This window comes from Notamacropus eugenii, chromosome Y (genome assembly GCF_028372415.1).
Source record: "Notamacropus eugenii isolate mMacEug1 chromosome Y, mMacEug1.pri_v2, whole genome shotgun sequence".
Classification (NCBI taxonomy): domain Eukaryota; kingdom Metazoa; phylum Chordata; class Mammalia; order Diprotodontia; family Macropodidae; genus Notamacropus; species Notamacropus eugenii.
Window position 1 is genome coordinate 7,148,126 of NC_092880.1, and position 17,998 is coordinate 7,166,123.

Here is a 17,998-nt window from a genome sequence, read left to right on the forward strand (position 1 = left end):
TGGATAAATAACTTTTGTGATATACCAGCTACAGTAAAAATGTGTTTTTTATTTCAGTAGACAATGACTTTATTATAAAATTATGGCATGAAATGATTAGCTCAGATTTTTCTTCCTGGGATATAGAAGAACGGGGAATGCAAATATTTGTGAGGTAACAAATATCACTTCATTGAAGGGATTGATAATTTCAATTAATACCAACAAGTAACGAATTAACATCACCGACAAATTATTTTAAATCATGTTTAAATATTTCATAACTTTGTTTTTTTAAGACTCAGTTCCCCAAAACTAAATTAAATCTGACATTTATTCTAAATTTATTCAAGCTACTCCTCAAGAAGAGTCTCTTCAAAAAGGTGTATTATCCATGGATATCTATCATTGATCTGAAAGCTTATTATGAGGGAGAATAATTTATGTTAATAGGTACAAAGATTTATTTTGAAACAGATGTAATTTTAGAAAAAAATAATTCATTTCATTGAGGTCAAACTCTTTCTTTCAATATACATATATGCATGATGTCTGTAAATACGCAAATAAGCACACATATTAGAATGAACATGTGGATACGTGTATGTGTGCATGAAATACAACATGTATGTGCTACTGTGTATATATTATGTATGTGTGTGGATCCTGTTCCTTTTGATAGACTGTCACATATTTGAAGACAGTTATCACAGCATGCCAAAGTTCTCCTCTCCAGGGTAAGTACCAACTACTAATTCTATTCATCCTACTAGTATGATCTCAGAGTGTACACACTCTGCATTACAATTAATAAATTAAAGACATTTGATATGAATATACATTCACTAAAATATATTTTTTCTAATTTCAGATACAGAACTTAATCTTGAATATTAATTATCAAAACAAAAATGAGGACTCAGGGCAACATCACAGAATTCATTCTCTATGGACTTTCCTATGACCAGAACATAAAAATATTTTGTTTTGTCTTCTTCTTATTCTGTTACATCAGTCTCCTCATAGGAAACCTCTTAATCTTCATCTCTATCTGTTGCAGTCATCTTTTCCACCAATATACTATTTCCTCAGTCACTTGTCTTCTATGCACATCTGCTATACTTCCAGTGTTACACCAAAACTAATTGGGGATCTCTTATCTGAGAGAAAAATCATCTCCTATGATTTTTGTATGTTCCAAATCTTCAGCGTCCACTTCTTTGGCAGTATAGAGGTCTTCCTCCTGACTGCAATGGCCTTTGACCGCTATGTTGCCATCTGTAAACCTCTCCACTACATGGTCATCATGAGCAGAAAGAAATGTAACTTTCTTGTTTTAGTGTCTTGGGCTGGTGGGGCTGCTCACTCCTTCCCTCAGTTGTCCATGACTCTCAAATTGGCCTTCTGTGGCCCCAATGTAATTGATCACTATTACTGTGACATCTTCCCATTGCTGAAAATTGCCTGCACGGATACTTACACCACTGGTCTTCTTGTTGTCATTAATTCAGGGATAATTGCTTTGGGAATTTTTGCGATCTTATTCGTTTCTTATGCCATTATATTATGGACCCTACGCCCTTTCAGCAGAAGGGCGCCGGAAAGCTCTGTCCACCTGTGGGTCTCATTTCACAGTGGTTGTCTTGTTTTTTGTACCTGCAATTTTTTCCTATCTTCGACCTCCCACCACCTATCCAGAGGATAAAGTGCTTACTCTATTTTATACCATCATTGCTCCAATGTTTAACCCCATAATTTATACTCTGAGAAACACTGAGATGAAAAATTCCATGAGAAAGGTATGGTGTCAAAAGGTATTTTGGAAAGGAAATCTAAATGAATTTCGTTAATTTATCTATTGTGATATTTCATGGAAGGAAACAAGAGATTTAAATTTCAAATAAAATTTTAGGATTAAATACTTCAAGGAAAGGCCTTATATACTTGATAGCAGGCAGGGTGATAAGCATGACTGCAGTAATGAAAAGACAAATATATTAGCTAATAAGGGAAGTTAAATATGAATGTCAATTATTTTCTGTCCGTATTTTTGTAATCTCCCAATTCACACGTTTTTGAAGTATTTATTACATCCCAATATTTTGGTTCATAGTATGAGGTTTTGAATAATACTTTCAATAGGACATATATGTGTGTTTGTGCGTGTGTGTGTGTACATATATATATAATATATTTATATATATTCCTTTAAAAGTAAACAGAATTAGGAACAAATATATATGTAGTATATTTGCATATAATCTCTCTATATAAACATACATTATATTTATACATATGTATTTAGGTGTTATCTCCTGAAATGATTCTTGCTTCTTCCAATTGACCTCCTGAATAAACATGATTCACATACCCAGAGACTAAACGCAAGTAAAAGTTAATTTTTCTCAATTACTTTTTGATTTAATAGGTTTCAAAATTTACCATCTACTCTTTACTCCCAGCCTCAGATAGATAGATAGATAGATAGATAGATAGATAGATAGATAGATAGATAGATAGATAGACAGACAGACAGACAGACAGACAGATAGATAGATAGATAGATAGCTCTAAAAATCATTGGTCTAATGATACGATAACATCTTCCTTTGTGCTTTTCGTAAAATTTCCTGTGGATTCTGAATATTCTAGTCTGAACCTGGCACTTGATTTTCAAACAATTTTCATTCCTGGCCATTCAGGAATTTCTTGATGTTCTCAGGAGACTAACGGGAAATTGTCATTGGAGGAGAGAGTTATCTGAAAGCTGACTTTCTAAAATGATCTCTGCACATCATTAGGGAAGATGAGGTCAGGCAGGCGGAAAAGTAGAGTGATGAGCCTGAAGACAAGAAGAACTGACTCTTCCATTTATTAGCGGTGTGAGCCTTAGTCATTTCACCCTGTTTGTCTCAGTTTCCTCATGTATAAAATGAACTGGAACAGGAAATGGAAAACGCTCCACTATCCTTGTCAAGAAATCCCCAAGTGGGGTCATACACAAAAATCAGACATTACTGAAAAATAATTAAATGACAAAGAACAGATGAACTTTCTTTTTTTATTGAATTATTTTTTTGTTTTCAGTGATCAACAATCACTTAGATATATGTAGATTTTTTTTTCCACTCCCTTCCCCTCATTTCCCGCTCCTTCCTCCTCCCTGCCTGAGACAGCATACAATCTTACATAGGGGCCACGCGTACATTCCTATTAAATGAATGTTGTATAGAAGAATTAAAATGAATGGGAGAAACCATAAAACAAAACAAATCATAATACAAAAGGAAACAGTCTGTTTCTATCTGTGATCCAATTCCATAGATCATTCTCTGCATATGGAAGGAATTTTGCCTCAGGAGTCCAATGGAAATTTTTTCAGTCCATCCACTTCAATAAAATACTAAGTCTACCAGAAAAGTTCCTTGTACAATGTGGTGGTTGCTATGTACCATGTTCTCCTGGTTCTGCTCCTTTCACTCAACATCAGTTCATATATGTCTTTCCAGGCTTTTCTGAAGTCTGTCTCTTCATCGTTTCTCACAGCACAATAATATGCCATTACATTCATATACCAGAGCTTGTTCGGCCATTCCCCAATTGGTAGGCATCCCCTTGATTTCCAGTTTTTTGCCACCAAAAATAGTACTGCTATAAATATTTTTGTACCTGTAGGACACTTTGCCATTTTTATGATCTCTTGGGGTACAGTCCTAGAAGCGATATTTCTGGGTCAAGGTGTGTGCACATTATTGCAGCACTTTGGGCATAGTTCCAAATTGCTCTCTACTATGGTTGGATCAGCTCACAGTTCAACCAACAATGAATTAGTGTTGAAACTCTCCCGCATCTTCTCCAACATTTATATCTTTCTGTTTTGTCATGTTAGCCAATCTGATGGGTGTGATGTGGTACCTCAGAGTTGTTTGATTTGCATCTGTCTGATCAGTGGTGATTTAGAACATTGTTTCATATCATTATAGGTTGCTTTGATTTCTTCCTCTGAAAATTCCCTGTTCATATCCTTTGACCATATATCAATTGGGGAATGACTTGTATTCTTGAACATTTGACTCAGTTCTCTATATATTTTAGAAAGGAAGTCTTTGTCACAGACACTAGATGTAAAAATTCTTTCCCAGTTTTCTGCTTCCCTCCTAATCATTGTTGCATTAAATTTGTTTGTGCAAAAACTTTCCAATTTAATATAACCAAAATTATCCATTTTCTACTTCATAATGTTTTCTATCTCTTGTTCTGTCAAATTTTTTCCCTTCTTTATAAATCTGATACACTATTACTTGCTCCACTAATTGGTTTTTAGTATGAATTTTTATATCTACATCATGCATTCATTTGGACTTCATTCTTGTGTATGGTGTCAGGTATTGGTTTATGTCCAGTTTCTGCCACACTGTTATCCAATTTTCTCAGCAATTTTTGTCAAGTAGTGAGTTCTTATACCAGAAGATGGGTTCCTTGGATTTATCAAACAGTAGATTGCTATAATCATTGACTACTATGTCTTCAGTATCTAACCTGCTTAGACCCACTGGCCTACCCCTCTGTTTCTTAGTCAGTACCAAGTTGTTTTGATGATTGCTGATTTTATAATACAATTTGAGATCTGGTGGGTGAGACAACATCCTCTAGCATGTTTTTTTCATTAGTTCCCTTCATATTCTGGACTTTTTGTTCTTCTAGATGAATTTTGATATTATATTTTCTAGCTCTAGAAAATAATTATCTGGTAGTTTAACTGATATGGTACTGAATAAGCAAATTAGTTTAGGTAGAATTGTCATTTTTATTATATTAGCTCAGCCTACCCACGAACAACTGATATTTTTCCACTTACTTAGATCTCACTTTATTTGTGGGAAAAAATTTTTGTAATTATGTTCATGCAGTCCCTGAGTTTGTTTTTGCAGGTAGACTTCCAAATATTTTACAGTGTCTACTGTAGCTTTAAATGAAATTTCTCTATTTCTTGCTGTTGAGCTTTGTTAGTAATATATAGAATTGCAAATGATTTATGTGGGTTTATTTTGCAACATGCAAATTTTCCAAACTGGTTTATTATTTCAAGTAATTTCTTTACTCGAATATCTGGGATACTCTATCATTATATCATCTGCAAGGAGTGATAATTGAATTTCATCTTTGCCTATTCTAATTCATTCAATTTCTTTTTCTTCTCTTATTGCTACAGTTGGCATTTCTACTACCATACTGAGTAACAGTAGTGATCATGGACATTCTTGTTTTGCCCCTGATCTTATTGGAAATGCATCTAGCTTGTCCACGTTGCATATAATGCTTGCTGATGGTTTTAGGTAGATATTGCTTATTATTTTTTGGATAGTTTCATTTATGCTTACCAGTGTTTTCAATAGGAATGGGTGTTGTATTTTGTCAAAATCTTTTTCTGTATCTATTGAGACAATTATGTGTTTTCTGTTTGTTTTCCTGTTGATATGATCAATAATGCTAATAGTTTTTCTAATATTGAACCAGTCTTGAATTCCCAGTATAATTCCTACCTGATCATAATGTATTATTCTCATGTTAAATTGCTATATTCTTTTTGCTAAAAACATTTAAAATTTTTGCATCAATATTCATTAGAGAAACTGGTCTATAATTGTCTTTCTCTGTTTTGACTCTTCCTGATTTAGATATCAGAAGCATATTTGTATCATAAAAATAATTTGCGAGGACTTCTTCTTCAGCAGTTTGAGGTCCCCCACTAGTGTAGTTTTGCTATTTCTTCCTGTAACTCCCTTAACTTATCCTATAAGAATTTGGATGCTATATCACTTGGAGTGTATAAGGTTAGCAATGAAATTGCTTCATTGCCTATAGTACCTTTCAGCAGGATATAGTTTCCTTCTTTATCTCTTTTGATTAGATCTATTTCTGTTTTGGCTTTATCTGAGATTAGGATTGGTAACCCCATTTTTTTTTTTTTTACATCAGATGAAGCACAATATATTCTGCTCCAACTTTTCACCTTTACCCTGAGTGTATCCTCCCATTTCAAATGTGTTTCTTGTAAATAACAAATTGTTGGATTATTGTTTTTCATCTATTCTGCTATCTGTCTCCATTTTAATGGGAGAGTTCATCCCATTCACATTCACAGTTATGATTACTATCTATGTCTTTCCCTCCATCTTCTTTCCCCCTATTTTCCCCTTTTTTGGGCATTTTCCCAACAAATTACTTGACTTTTGGATCCTTTGTCAAGAGTAGGGTATAATCTGGGAATCTGTAAAATCTCAGTTCCTCCAAGGTGGCACAATCAAGTATGTATACTGGTCTGGGAGCAGAGAGAGAATTTTGTGGCAAGAATCTTAGCAGTTACCTCTCCACAGCCCCCTGATCTCCTGTTCTGCCAAGTCAGCACTGGGAGGCTGGGATTCAGTCAAACTGTGGAGGCAGGGCCACCATTCAGTGTGAGACAAAGACCGGCTCTCTCAGGGCCTCTATACAGGGCCAAGATAATAATTAGCTCCTCAGTGCCCCCACGCGTTTAACCATCCAACAATGGATTCAGGCTGCTGTAGGGGCTGAGATGGGAGCTGCTGCTGCGTGCCAGAAGTGACCTCTGCAGCTGCTGCCTGATGCTGGAGCTATGGGAAGGCCCTTCTCCCTTCCTTGGCCAGCTGAAAAAAACCCAGTCACTGACCTTTGGAGCCTGTGGGTAGAGGGATCTGCGAATCTCCTGCTACTGGGACTGGAGATTCCACCCCCGAGGACTGTTCTCAAGCTAAGCCACATGGCCAAGGCTGGGCTGGGCTGGGCTCCCCACTCTGCTCCATGTCTGTGCAACAAATGTTTCCCATGGGCCTTTCAGGTCACTCTGGGCTGGAAATCTCCTCCACTCTGTTGTTCTCCACCTCTGCTTCTCCAAAATTTGTTGAGAGTCCCTCTCTACAGTTATTTTATGGGCTGTGTGGGGAGAGCCTGTCTTTGTATGTCTTTCTACTTTGCCATCTTGGCTCCACCCCCTACAGTCTGATTCTTTTTCCAGTTCTTGCTCTTTTTTCAAGGTATTTACTTGACTTTTGAGCACTTTCTCTAGGTAGTTCTCAGCTTCCAGTGGGGGTGGGGGTGCACTGTCAATCGATTGTTCCCCCCACAATGTGTGAGCTGGGAATTCCATAAAGAGTTGCTGCCACAGGTTCTTCTTCTGTGGATTCCTCCACTGCCTCCACAAACCTGAGGCCCAGCAACTCTGCTCTTTCACAGACGTCCCACCTGATATTTCCAATGACCTTTCAACTTGTCCTCATCGTTTTGGGGTCATAAAGTCTGGAAACTGCCACAAAAACTTCAAATTACATTTCCCCCAAGACCTGATCAGGCCTCATCTTTCTTGGCATGGCCCATATTGTTCTGTGCTCTGCTCTCTGCACGGTGCAATAAACACTTCCCTGAGATATTCCAGGCTGTCTTGAACTGGAGATTTGCTTCCCTCCATCATTCTGTTTGTTCTGCAGCTCCACAATTTGTTTAGAGTCATTTTTAGACGTATTTGGTTAGGTTCAGGGGAGACCATTAACAAGTCCATGCCATTACTCCAATATCTTGGCTCTGCCTCCTTGGCTATTGTTAATGTGGTAATTTAAAGTAAATTTATTTTCTTTGAGGTATTTTACATTTTCTCCAATTTTTATCATTATTTCGATTTTACTTTATTGTTTCTTGATGTCTATTGGAGTCATTAGTTTACATTTGATCAGTATTAATATTTAAGGAGTTATTTTCTTCAATTAACATTTGTATCTCTTTTACTATTTGGCTGATTCTTATTTTCAAGGAATTATTTTCTTCAACATTTTATATGCGTCTTTTACCAAACTTTTGATTCTCTTTTTAAAATAGTTTTCTTGTATCACTTTCAGTTATTTTCCCCAAATTCTGTCTACTGATGTTATTTGATTTTTATTATTTCTCTCCTTTCCTATCTTTAGATGTTTTCTTTAGAAATTCTTGTTAGTACTATGTTCAATTGAAATTTGATAGCAGTCGACAAATGACAAATGTATGTCATCAGGTGTCATAATTGGGAGTTCTTTTTATTTCTATTATTTAGTGGACATTTGCAACAACTACACAGGATCAGAAAGTCTAGATGGATAACAGTATCCAGAATAAATAGAATGTAAATATTCGTGAGTTTCAGGTTGAAGTGGTAAAAGAAATACTGAAATTCTGTGAAGTCTTCAAGCTTTGCAGATGGAATCTTTCTATCCATTATACTCTGTGTACCTTGATTTGAATTTGCTCAGGGAATTTAATTGCAGATCATGAATGACTGATAAAGGATATGAGTGAATTATTTTGTTTTGTTAGATGAGGGAAGAGCAATTAGGGTAGAAATCAGATAAGTTACAAAGGAAATGAATATATTTTCCCTCAACCCTACTTCTCAGTCAATTGCTGATATTTAAATGTTTTGTTGTATAATTTATTTCCACTCATTCACTTTGCATGTCATATGTATCCTGTGTCCTTTTTCCTCAAACTGTTGAGAACTTTTACCTACAATAACTCCCTACTAACTATCAAATAATACATATGATCATTTGTGAAATATTTAAAGCTCCTCATGAATTGAAAACTCTTCACAATTTGTTCGACCTCTATGAGACTATTTTTCAAATAGCTATCTAAGCTATATTCATAAACCACAAGTCTTACAGGCCCACATAAAAACTCATGCCAGCACTCTTCCTTGCTCCAAGATCATCACCCATGATTGTGCCCCAGATCCAAGCAGGGCACAGCAAGAGAATAGTGCGTCAGTGCCATCAAAGAGAACCCTTCAATCCCCCTCTGACCGGTCACTTGATCCCCCCACAACTGTTTGTGGGCTGAGAGATCTGGAAGCAGCCACTGCTGCTGCTGCTGCCTGGGATTGGGGCCAGAGCTAGTCCTTTCTCACACAGGTCAGACAGACGTTCCCTACTGATCTTTTATGGTGTCTTTGGCATTTGCGGGTTGAGAAGTCTGCAAACTACCACAGCTGCCAGTGATTCAGTCCCCTGAGGTCTCCTTGGGCCAATCCTCTTGTTGAACTGTGCTCTTCTGTCAGACTGGTGCAACAGATCTTTCTTGTCAACCTTCCAGGTTTTCTTGGGCTGGAAATTTGTTTCACTCTGTCATTTTGTAGGTGCTGTTGTTCTAGAATTTATTTAGAGTCATTTTTTACAAGTATTTGGAGGGCTTGGGGGAGAGCTCAAGCAAGTCCCTATTTTGCTCCTCCATCTTGGCTCCAACCCTCCACTATTAAAGACTTTCAAAGCACTTTTCACCAACAACCCCGTGGGTTGTTAATACAAGAATCATCATACTGTTTTCGCATATGAAGGAGCTAGGGGACAGAGTGATATGCCCATGGTCACACCACATTTAGAATATAGTTTGTCAACTAAAATTTCAGTGGTCTTCCACTACATTAATATTTCTTCCATACATTTAGGCTCTAAACATTCTCTTATTCAAAAAGGATCATCTGTGTAGTCAGGGGGCCAAAGTCTTTATTTGAATTAATGGATGCTGCATAGTTCTTCTGGAACCAGCATCATGACAGCCACTGTTCTCTATTTATGTGCAAAGATATTTAAAAGAATTCCATTAAGCCTTCCTTGGCTTTTGTTCTCTTGTTTTAGGTGGAGGAACACTGTGGTCAATATATTGAAACAGCTCATATTGTTGAGGTTTAGGGATGTTGGGACCCTAAAATAGCAACACCTGGATCCTGCCCAAATGAATTTGACCCAAGACTTCTTTTAGCCAAAGAAAAAATACAAAATTTATTAAAAATCTGCCACATTGGTCAGACTGTTAAGAAATCTCAGCATTGGTTAGACTCTTAAGGAGTCTGAGCCCTCACCTTTGTCTGTTAAGCAATATTATTGACAGAACACTGGGTCTGGAGTCAGGAAGACCTGAGTTCAAATCCAGCCTTAGATTTTGCTCATTAGCTATGCAGCCCTTTCTGCCAAAGTTACCTCAATTGTAAAATGTGAATAATAATAGTACTTAGTCTCCAAGGCTGTTTTGAGAATCAAGTGAGATATCTGTAAAGCACTTATAGTGGTCCTTGGCACATAATAGGTTCTTAAGAAATGGAAGACAGAAATGAATAAGTTTAGGGTTAGGCTAAAATCTGTTTTATTAAGAAGAAAAAGGGGTAGGGTCACTTCTTTTCCACTCTTTTCTCCAGGATATACCATAGTGCCTGACACATAGTTGGCACTTAATAAATGTTCTTCGATTGATGAGTCTCTCAAGTTTTTTAGCATGGCTTTTCTTGTTCCCTTCAAACAATCTAGAAACGCATTTATTTGAAATCCTTGGCATGCTACATTTCGAGTTCTGTAGGGGATAGAAATATATATGAAATATGTTTTTTACCCTTAAGGAGCTTTTGAGATAATTCCAAACAAAAACTGACACGGAAATAAACTGCCAAATGGGAACTAGAAGTTCTAATAAGACTGTGCTTTTCTCTAAAACTTGGTGTGCATACTACCTGAATGGCTTTTTTCAGGAATAGATAATACTGTGCATGATGAAAGGATGGGAACAAATATTAGATCAACTTTATACATAATTGGAAGGAGGTCACAGAAAGGATTCTACTCTTTTCCTTGTCTGTGTCCTTTAATACTTTTATCTTCTATCCTGAATGTTCTGGACATTTGGGTGAGAATAAGTATGAGATGGAATGCAGTGAATAATGTGCTGTTTCTGAAATTAAGGACCTGGATTTGAATCTGGCTGTTATTTACTACCTGTATGATTTTGGGTAAATCCCATGCCACCTTTGGACCTCAGTTTCTTTATCAATCAAATGAGAGATTGAGTTAGTTTTTATCTCGAATCCCTCTCAGCTCTAAATTTGATGATGCCATCTTCCTCCAAATGTCTGTTCCTTCCATTCCTCTTTCATACCAATTAGATATATTTTCAGAGCTCAAGTAATAAAACAGATGTTTGACAATTAAAACTAAATGTCTATTAGATAAGTATAAGACACATGAAGAAAATGTGTTGAAGGAACATATTAAGGGCTGAAAATCAATTCTTCCATATTGACTCAAATAAGCTTTTCAGTGTTATTCTCTTTTTTACTGTCAAAACATAAATCTTGAGACATTTCAAGTAATTCCTTCCCTCCCTCATTTTTAACTATTTCTCTGTGAAGATATTCCCCTGAAGCTATAAAATAGTTAATGATCACAGGTCAGGCTAATGTATTATATTACTAATAACCACATAACAATTATTATGAATGTCAACTCATCTTTTTTATAATTCACATAAGCATAGTCACTTAAAAAAAAATAGAGCAGGGGGAATTTTAATGGATTTTTAGTTGGTTCAAGCAAATCCTCCCAGCGCTCTTTGGGTTTCTACATTAATTTTAGCCTACGTAACCAAGAAACAAACAACGAGGACTGGGTTCAGCTAAAAATGGGAACAAAAGGAAGAAAATGATATTGTCATAAAGATGACAATAAGCTACTGATAATTAGTGGCAAAGGCTTATTAACCTTCCCCGAGGTTCATAAAAAAAATCTTACCACGGGTGAGTGATGCAATGTTAAGTGCAATACAACTCCTCAGAAGGAGGTATTTTAAAAGAGAGGGAAATGGTGAAAGTCAGTTGAAGACAGCAAGCTGAAACAAAATCATTTGGGGCAATGAGCTACAATAATCCTGAGAGACAATGTTAATCATTCATTTTTCCCCTTAATGAATTAGTATTCTCCAACAAAAGCAACTGATTTTCTGCTAAAGTGGAGTAGCATCATATGAGCACAGGGAAAGAATGGATAGTGAGGGGAAGAATTAGAATCAATATTGAAATTCATAACAAGTGTACAGTGGCTAAAAGTAACTTTCAGAATAAAATACTAGAAATGAGTTTCATTTCTAGTGAAGAATACAGCAGTATGCCATAAAATGAACAACATGTAGCCTTTTATTCAACCAATATAATAATAATTAATAATGTGAAGTTCCATGTAAGCAATTTGTGCTCTCCTTCAGTTCTATTGCTGCTAATCAAAATGTGCACCCAGATATGCAGAAATATTTTCATCTGTGTTCAAATAGCTAGATCACTGGCTTAATATGACTTGAGTTTTGCAACTCCAAGGTGGTTTCTTGGGGTCTAGTGAAGACTAATCTAAGATGTACTCATTTTAGTGGTATATCTATTGATATAATTTAAAATCTACAAAATTTTATTAGTGCAATAAGTCACAGAATCTGAGAACCAGGAGGGACCTCTGAGGTCATATAGATCTACTCTTGTCTAAAGCAGAAATCTTCCTGATGATATTCCTTGCAAGGACAACAAAGTCTCTAATCTCTACATTAATTTTAGCCTACGTAACCAAGAAACAAACAACGAGGATTGGGTTCAGCTAAAAATGGGAACAAAAGGAAGAAAATAATATTGTCATAAAGATGACAATAAGCTACTGATAATTAGTGGCAAAGGCTTATTAACCTTCCCCGAGGTTCATAAAAAAAATCTTACCACGGGTGAGTGATGCAATGTTAAGTGCAATACAACTCCTCAGAAGGAGGTATTTTAAAAGAGAGGGAAATGGTGAAAGTCAGTTGAAGACAGCAAGCTGAAACAAAATCATTTGGGGCAATGAGCTACAATAATCCTGAGAGACAATGTTAATCATTCATTTTTCCCCTTAATGAATTAGTATTCTCCAACAAAAGCAACTGATTTTCTGCTAAAGTGGAGTAGCATCATATGAGCTAAATTTCAAGATAAATTTCAAGAAGAATGTACTGCCTCCTGAAGCAGCCTAATTCACATTTAGAAAGTTCCTAAGATTAGTTAATTTCCCCTTTATATCAAGATTAAATTTGCCTTTCTGCGTCTAAATTGGGAGTTAGTTCAGATTTCTGGAGCCATGTAAAACTTGTGTGAGAAGTCTTTCACATGACTGTACTTGAAGATAACTATCATGTCCCTGCCATCATATTTTCTCCAGGTGAAACAATTCTACTTCCTTTCATCTTTGGTTTGGGGTTTCATCACCTTCCTATTTGCTTTTCACTGAATTTATAACAGTAAGGCAATATGCTTACTAAAACGTATATGTATTTTTTCATAAGTGACAACTATATGAAATATTACTTTAAATTACTAAGAACAAAAAATACAACTTAAAAGCTCACAATCAGGCAATTGGCAAAAATGACAAAAGACAGAAATAATCAATGACCTAAGGGCAAGAGGCATATTAAGCAATCAAACCATCCTGGAAACCAATTTGGAACTGTGCACACACACAAAAAAAAGCCTAAAATCTTTATACCCTTTTAAATATATTTCAAAGAGGTAAAGGACAGAAAGAATAGTCCAACTATTTGTAGCAGTGCTGATTTTTTGTAGCAAATGACAAATTGAATGAATGGATGAATTATTGAATGAAAAAGTATTGCTTATATTTACTTAGAAGCAAAGCTCTGTGACAAGTGCTGGGAAAGCAAATAGAAAAATTCAGCCAATCCTTGCTCTCATGGACCTCATACTCTGATTGGGGTAGACAACACAAAATAAAAGAATTCAGATGTTTGTATGGACAAAAGGAAGGTCTAAACGTCCTAAGGGTACATTAAAGAAACGAATGGTAAGATCCAGAAGTCTTTAGGATACATCAAATGACAAGGCCTGAGGGTATCTGCAGACTACGGTAGCAGGGCAGCTAGGACTAGGATTTAGTAGGAGGGTAGATGATAAGATTCGATGGTTCAGGCTTATAAATGTTGATGCCCAGCTCATCCATATGGAATGGCCATCCCTGCTGCTTTTCCTCTCAGTGTTCCTCATGGGATCTGGTCAGAAGGGGACAGGTAAGGGGCAAAGAGAAAGCAAGGGGAAGGATACCCCATCTTGTGGTTTTTCCTGTTCATCTAGCCCAGAAGCAGTATGTATCAATTGGAAAATAGCTAAATAAATTGTTCACATGAATGTGATAGAATATTGTTGTGTGAGAAGAAATGTTAATAGGAATTCACAGAAATATAAAGAAAATTGTATTAACTGATGCAGAATAAGGAACAAAGATATACACACCTATGTATGTATATGTGTATGCATGTACATATGTATTTGACTCACGAGAAAATATTAATACACTCATCTTTCATTGGAGAGGTAGGAGACTGTGGCGATAGCACGCTGTATGTGTTTTTGGATGCAATTGATGTGACAGTTTTTCTTAACTTTTTTATTTTATAAGAGGAGTTTCTAATGGGCAGGGTACAATTGAATATGGTTATAATATAAAACAAAAGGCAAAAATGAACATTTAATAAAAATAACTAGTTTTAACTTCTGGCTTTGCCATTTTCTAACTATATGGCCTTGGGTATGTCCCTTAACATACCTGTTCCTCAGTTTCCTTATCTGTAAAATAGAGGTGGTAATACCTAGACTGTATTTTTCATGAGTTTATTATTAACATCAAAGGAGGTAATTTGTTAACAGATCTTTGTAAAGACTACGTATATATATCGTCACCTATAGTTTGATGCATAACTATAACTTCTTTAATGTACCCTAGACAAAAGCGTGATTCAATGGTGATCTAAGCTGTTTACTCTGAAAATGTACAAACAATTCATATAACATATAACTCAATTCTGGGTCCCCCTTTTTATTTTTGCTCCCTATTCACTATTTATTTTATCCCAAGCTTTTAATCTTTCCATCTCTGCATCTTGCATGAAAGCATGTGAAATATTATATCTTTAATACCAGGATTATCAGAATGCCAAAAGCATAAGGCTTATTCCAAGATTTATTTCTGATTTTGCCACATCAATCCTGTCCTAACTGAATGCATCCCTCTAGTGAAAATATTTTGTTTTCATAGCTAAATTTTCTTTGGGAAAATATCGAATGGTCCACTTAGGTGAAAAATAAACAAATTAGATCTTTTATATCTAGACAAATACCAAGCAAGCACGAGATGAAGGAGTGAAAGTATGACACTATTCTTTAACATATAAAACATCTGAGTATTCTTTTTTTCTTCCTCTTCCTTCTGGCAACGTGTTTCATAAAGAACTCATACTGTCAGCTGCCCAACTTTTGCCTCTGATTTTTAAATTGTGGTTATAAGGAAACTTCTAACATTTCTTCATTGTACATAGTGCCTATTAGTCATATCCCAGAAAGGATGTACATATCATGTGGGGTTTGAGGTTATCGAGAAACGTTCAATTCCATTCCATTCAATAAACATTTATTAAGCCCCTACTATGTGGAAGGCATAGAGTTAGGTGTTTTAGATACAAGGATGAAAAATAGCATAATCCCCAAGGTTATATTCCTGTGAGAGATCTAAATCAGCCTGTGAAATCTCATTATCAAGGATAAAAGGAATAGATCATTTGGCTGCGTAGAGTATTTGTTAATACTCATTTGACAACAGAGGGAGTAACTTTCTATTATTCATAAATCAATGAACTTTTAGAGTAGAGTGGGAGAATATAATGAAAAAAGTGGAGAGACACTTCTTAGAGGGAAGGAGGAAACAAAAGAAGATTGAAGGAGAGGGCAAATCAGAAAAGAACAATGTATACTGTTTCCACACACCCCTCCACCAGCTTTTTAGCTCCTTTTTTGTGTGTTGACTTTTTTCCATTACAACATACCATTCAGAATAGGTATTATATTTTTGCTTGTATTTGTATTTCCATTGCATAGTACAGTACCTTCAATGTAGTATGCACTTAATAAATACTTATCTATATATCGTCTATCTGTCTGTCTATCTATCTATCTATCTATCTATCTATCTATCTATCTATCTATCTATTTATCTTGAAAAGCCAAAGAATCCAGGGAGAGCATCCAAAAGCAGATTTGTTAACTGATTGAATGTGTGGGGTGAGAGAGACAGGGATAACTCCTTAGGTAGAACCTGGGAACCTGAAAGAATAATGACATAGTAGAAATATAGAAGTTTGTAAGAAGTTGATTAAGAAGAGATATCTAAAAAAGATAAAATTAAGGGGTGAGAGAGGAGTATATTGGGAGGAGAAAGGGAGACATGGAATGGGGCAAATGATCTCTCATAAAAGAGGCAAGAATAAGCTTATTCAATGGAGGAGAAAAGGGAAGAGGTGAGAGGGGAAAAGTGAAGCTTATTTTCTTCACATGTGGCTTAAGGAGGGAATAACATGCTCACTCAATTTGGTATGAAAATCTATATTATACTATAGCAAAGTAGGGGAGAAGGGGACAAGTGGGGTGAGGGGGATGATAGAAGGGAGGGCAAATGGGAGAAGAGAGTAATTAGAAGTAAACACTTATGGGGAGGGACAAGGTCAAAAGAGAGAATAAGGGGGGGACAGGGTAGGATGGAGGGAAATATAGTTTGTCTTACACAACATGACTGTTATGGAAGTCTTTTGCAAAACGACACATATATAGCCTGTATTGAATTGTTTGCCTTCTCAGTGGGGAATGGGTGGGGAGGGGGGAAGGGAGAGAAGTTGGAATTCAAAGTATTAGGAACAAATGTTGCGAAACGTTTTTGCGTACAACTGGGAAATAAGAAATACAGGTAATGGGGTACAGAAATATATCTTGCCGTACAAGAAAAGAGAGAAGATGGGGATAAGGGAAGGGAGGGGTGAGATAGAAGGGAAGGCATACCGAGGGAAAGGGTAATCAGAATGCAAGACGTTATGGGATGGCGGAGGGGAGGGATGGGGAGAAAATATGGAACTCAAAATTTTGTGGAAATGAATGTTGAAAACTAAAAATTAATTAATAAACACTTAAAATTAAAGAAAAATAAAATATATATCTTATCTGAAAGTGATTAGTGAGAGAAGTTCCCTGATGGATGATAACATTGTTTAGGACTTTGATCATCTCTCATTGATTTTTTTAATGGCTGACTTACACTATTGTAGGTTGAAATCACCTATTTCTTCTGTGCTTTTAAGAGGGAGTCAGCTATGGAGGTAGACCCTTTTTGTTATTTTTTTCCTTTCTGGAGGAAAGACTTTCTGGCAACAGAGCTACAAGGAAACCTGGGTTGTTCTGGGCCTGGGAGTCTTTGAAGAAGTGTATGCATGTCACATTCTCCTCCCCTGTGGTCACCTAGAATCTTGAATGGCTTTCTTAGGACAGAGGCACAGAATAGTTATACTCACTGTCTCAAATTAGGTCTAAGGGGAACTCGGCCTCCTGGATAGAGGAGAGACAACTTCTTAGAGAACTCCTGAATCCTAGGCTCTTGAACTTCCTTAGTAGGGGTGTTTGGAGAGGTGAAGGATATTCTCAAGTCTTCATAGGCCATTTGTAAAGAAAAGGATTCTGAAGTCCAGCCTTCCAAAGAGAAAGAAGGAAGACCAGGGCAAGAATCAGTTTCAGTTGTACCTTTTTAGTAACATCGAGAAGAGTAAGTTTTGGGACACTGCCATTCTCTTGAATAGAAGAGAATCCCAGAACCCAGACTTGTACAGGGAGAAGAAGGAGTTCTTAAGCAGCAGGCAATAGCAGCTTCTTGATAAGAATAAGACTATGCATGTGTTTTCTAGAGTTATTAGAGTAACAAAGGAAGACGCCAAGGCATGAGCGAGTAGGAGACAAGGACTTTTCCTTTTGGTAGCAAATATTTGAATATATTGGAACTGGACAAGGACTTTTCCTTTTGGTAGCAAATATTGGAATATATTGGAACCTTTTGAATATATTGGAACTGATGAGAAGCAGATTGTCTGTCTAGCAATGTCATTTGTTCCCCTTCTGTGGGGATACCAAATCACAGGGTTGTACTATGAGTCTAGAGGATTGTAGAAGGCTCCAATGGGAACTTGAAATTCTTTAGAGAGGAAAGGGAATTGCACTTGTTTAGAAGCTATTGTGAATCCTTGTTATGTGTTTTCTGCAGAAAATGTTAAAATAAAAGCTGCTGTTTATCCAATATACACTGTTGACCTGAAA

General features: G+C 36.3%; 1 long non-coding RNA gene and 1 pseudogene across 1 annotated transcript; one reads left to right on the forward strand and one right to left on the reverse strand.

The window, feature by feature from the left end:
* The first annotated feature begins 890 nt into the window (after positions 1-890).
* LOC140516756 (olfactory receptor 4P4-like) lies at positions 891-1,829 on the forward strand (annotated as a pseudogene).
* A 7,948-nt stretch (positions 1,830-9,777) lies between these two features.
* On the reverse strand, positions 9,778-17,380 carry LOC140516796 (uncharacterized). The gene is made up of 2 exons (XR_011971423.1): positions 17,206-17,380; positions 9,778-10,368 (listed from the first exon to the last, which is right to left on the reverse strand). It is a non-coding gene; the product is annotated as an uncharacterized lncRNA (long non-coding RNA).
* Between the last annotated feature and the right edge of the window lie 618 nt (positions 17,381-17,998).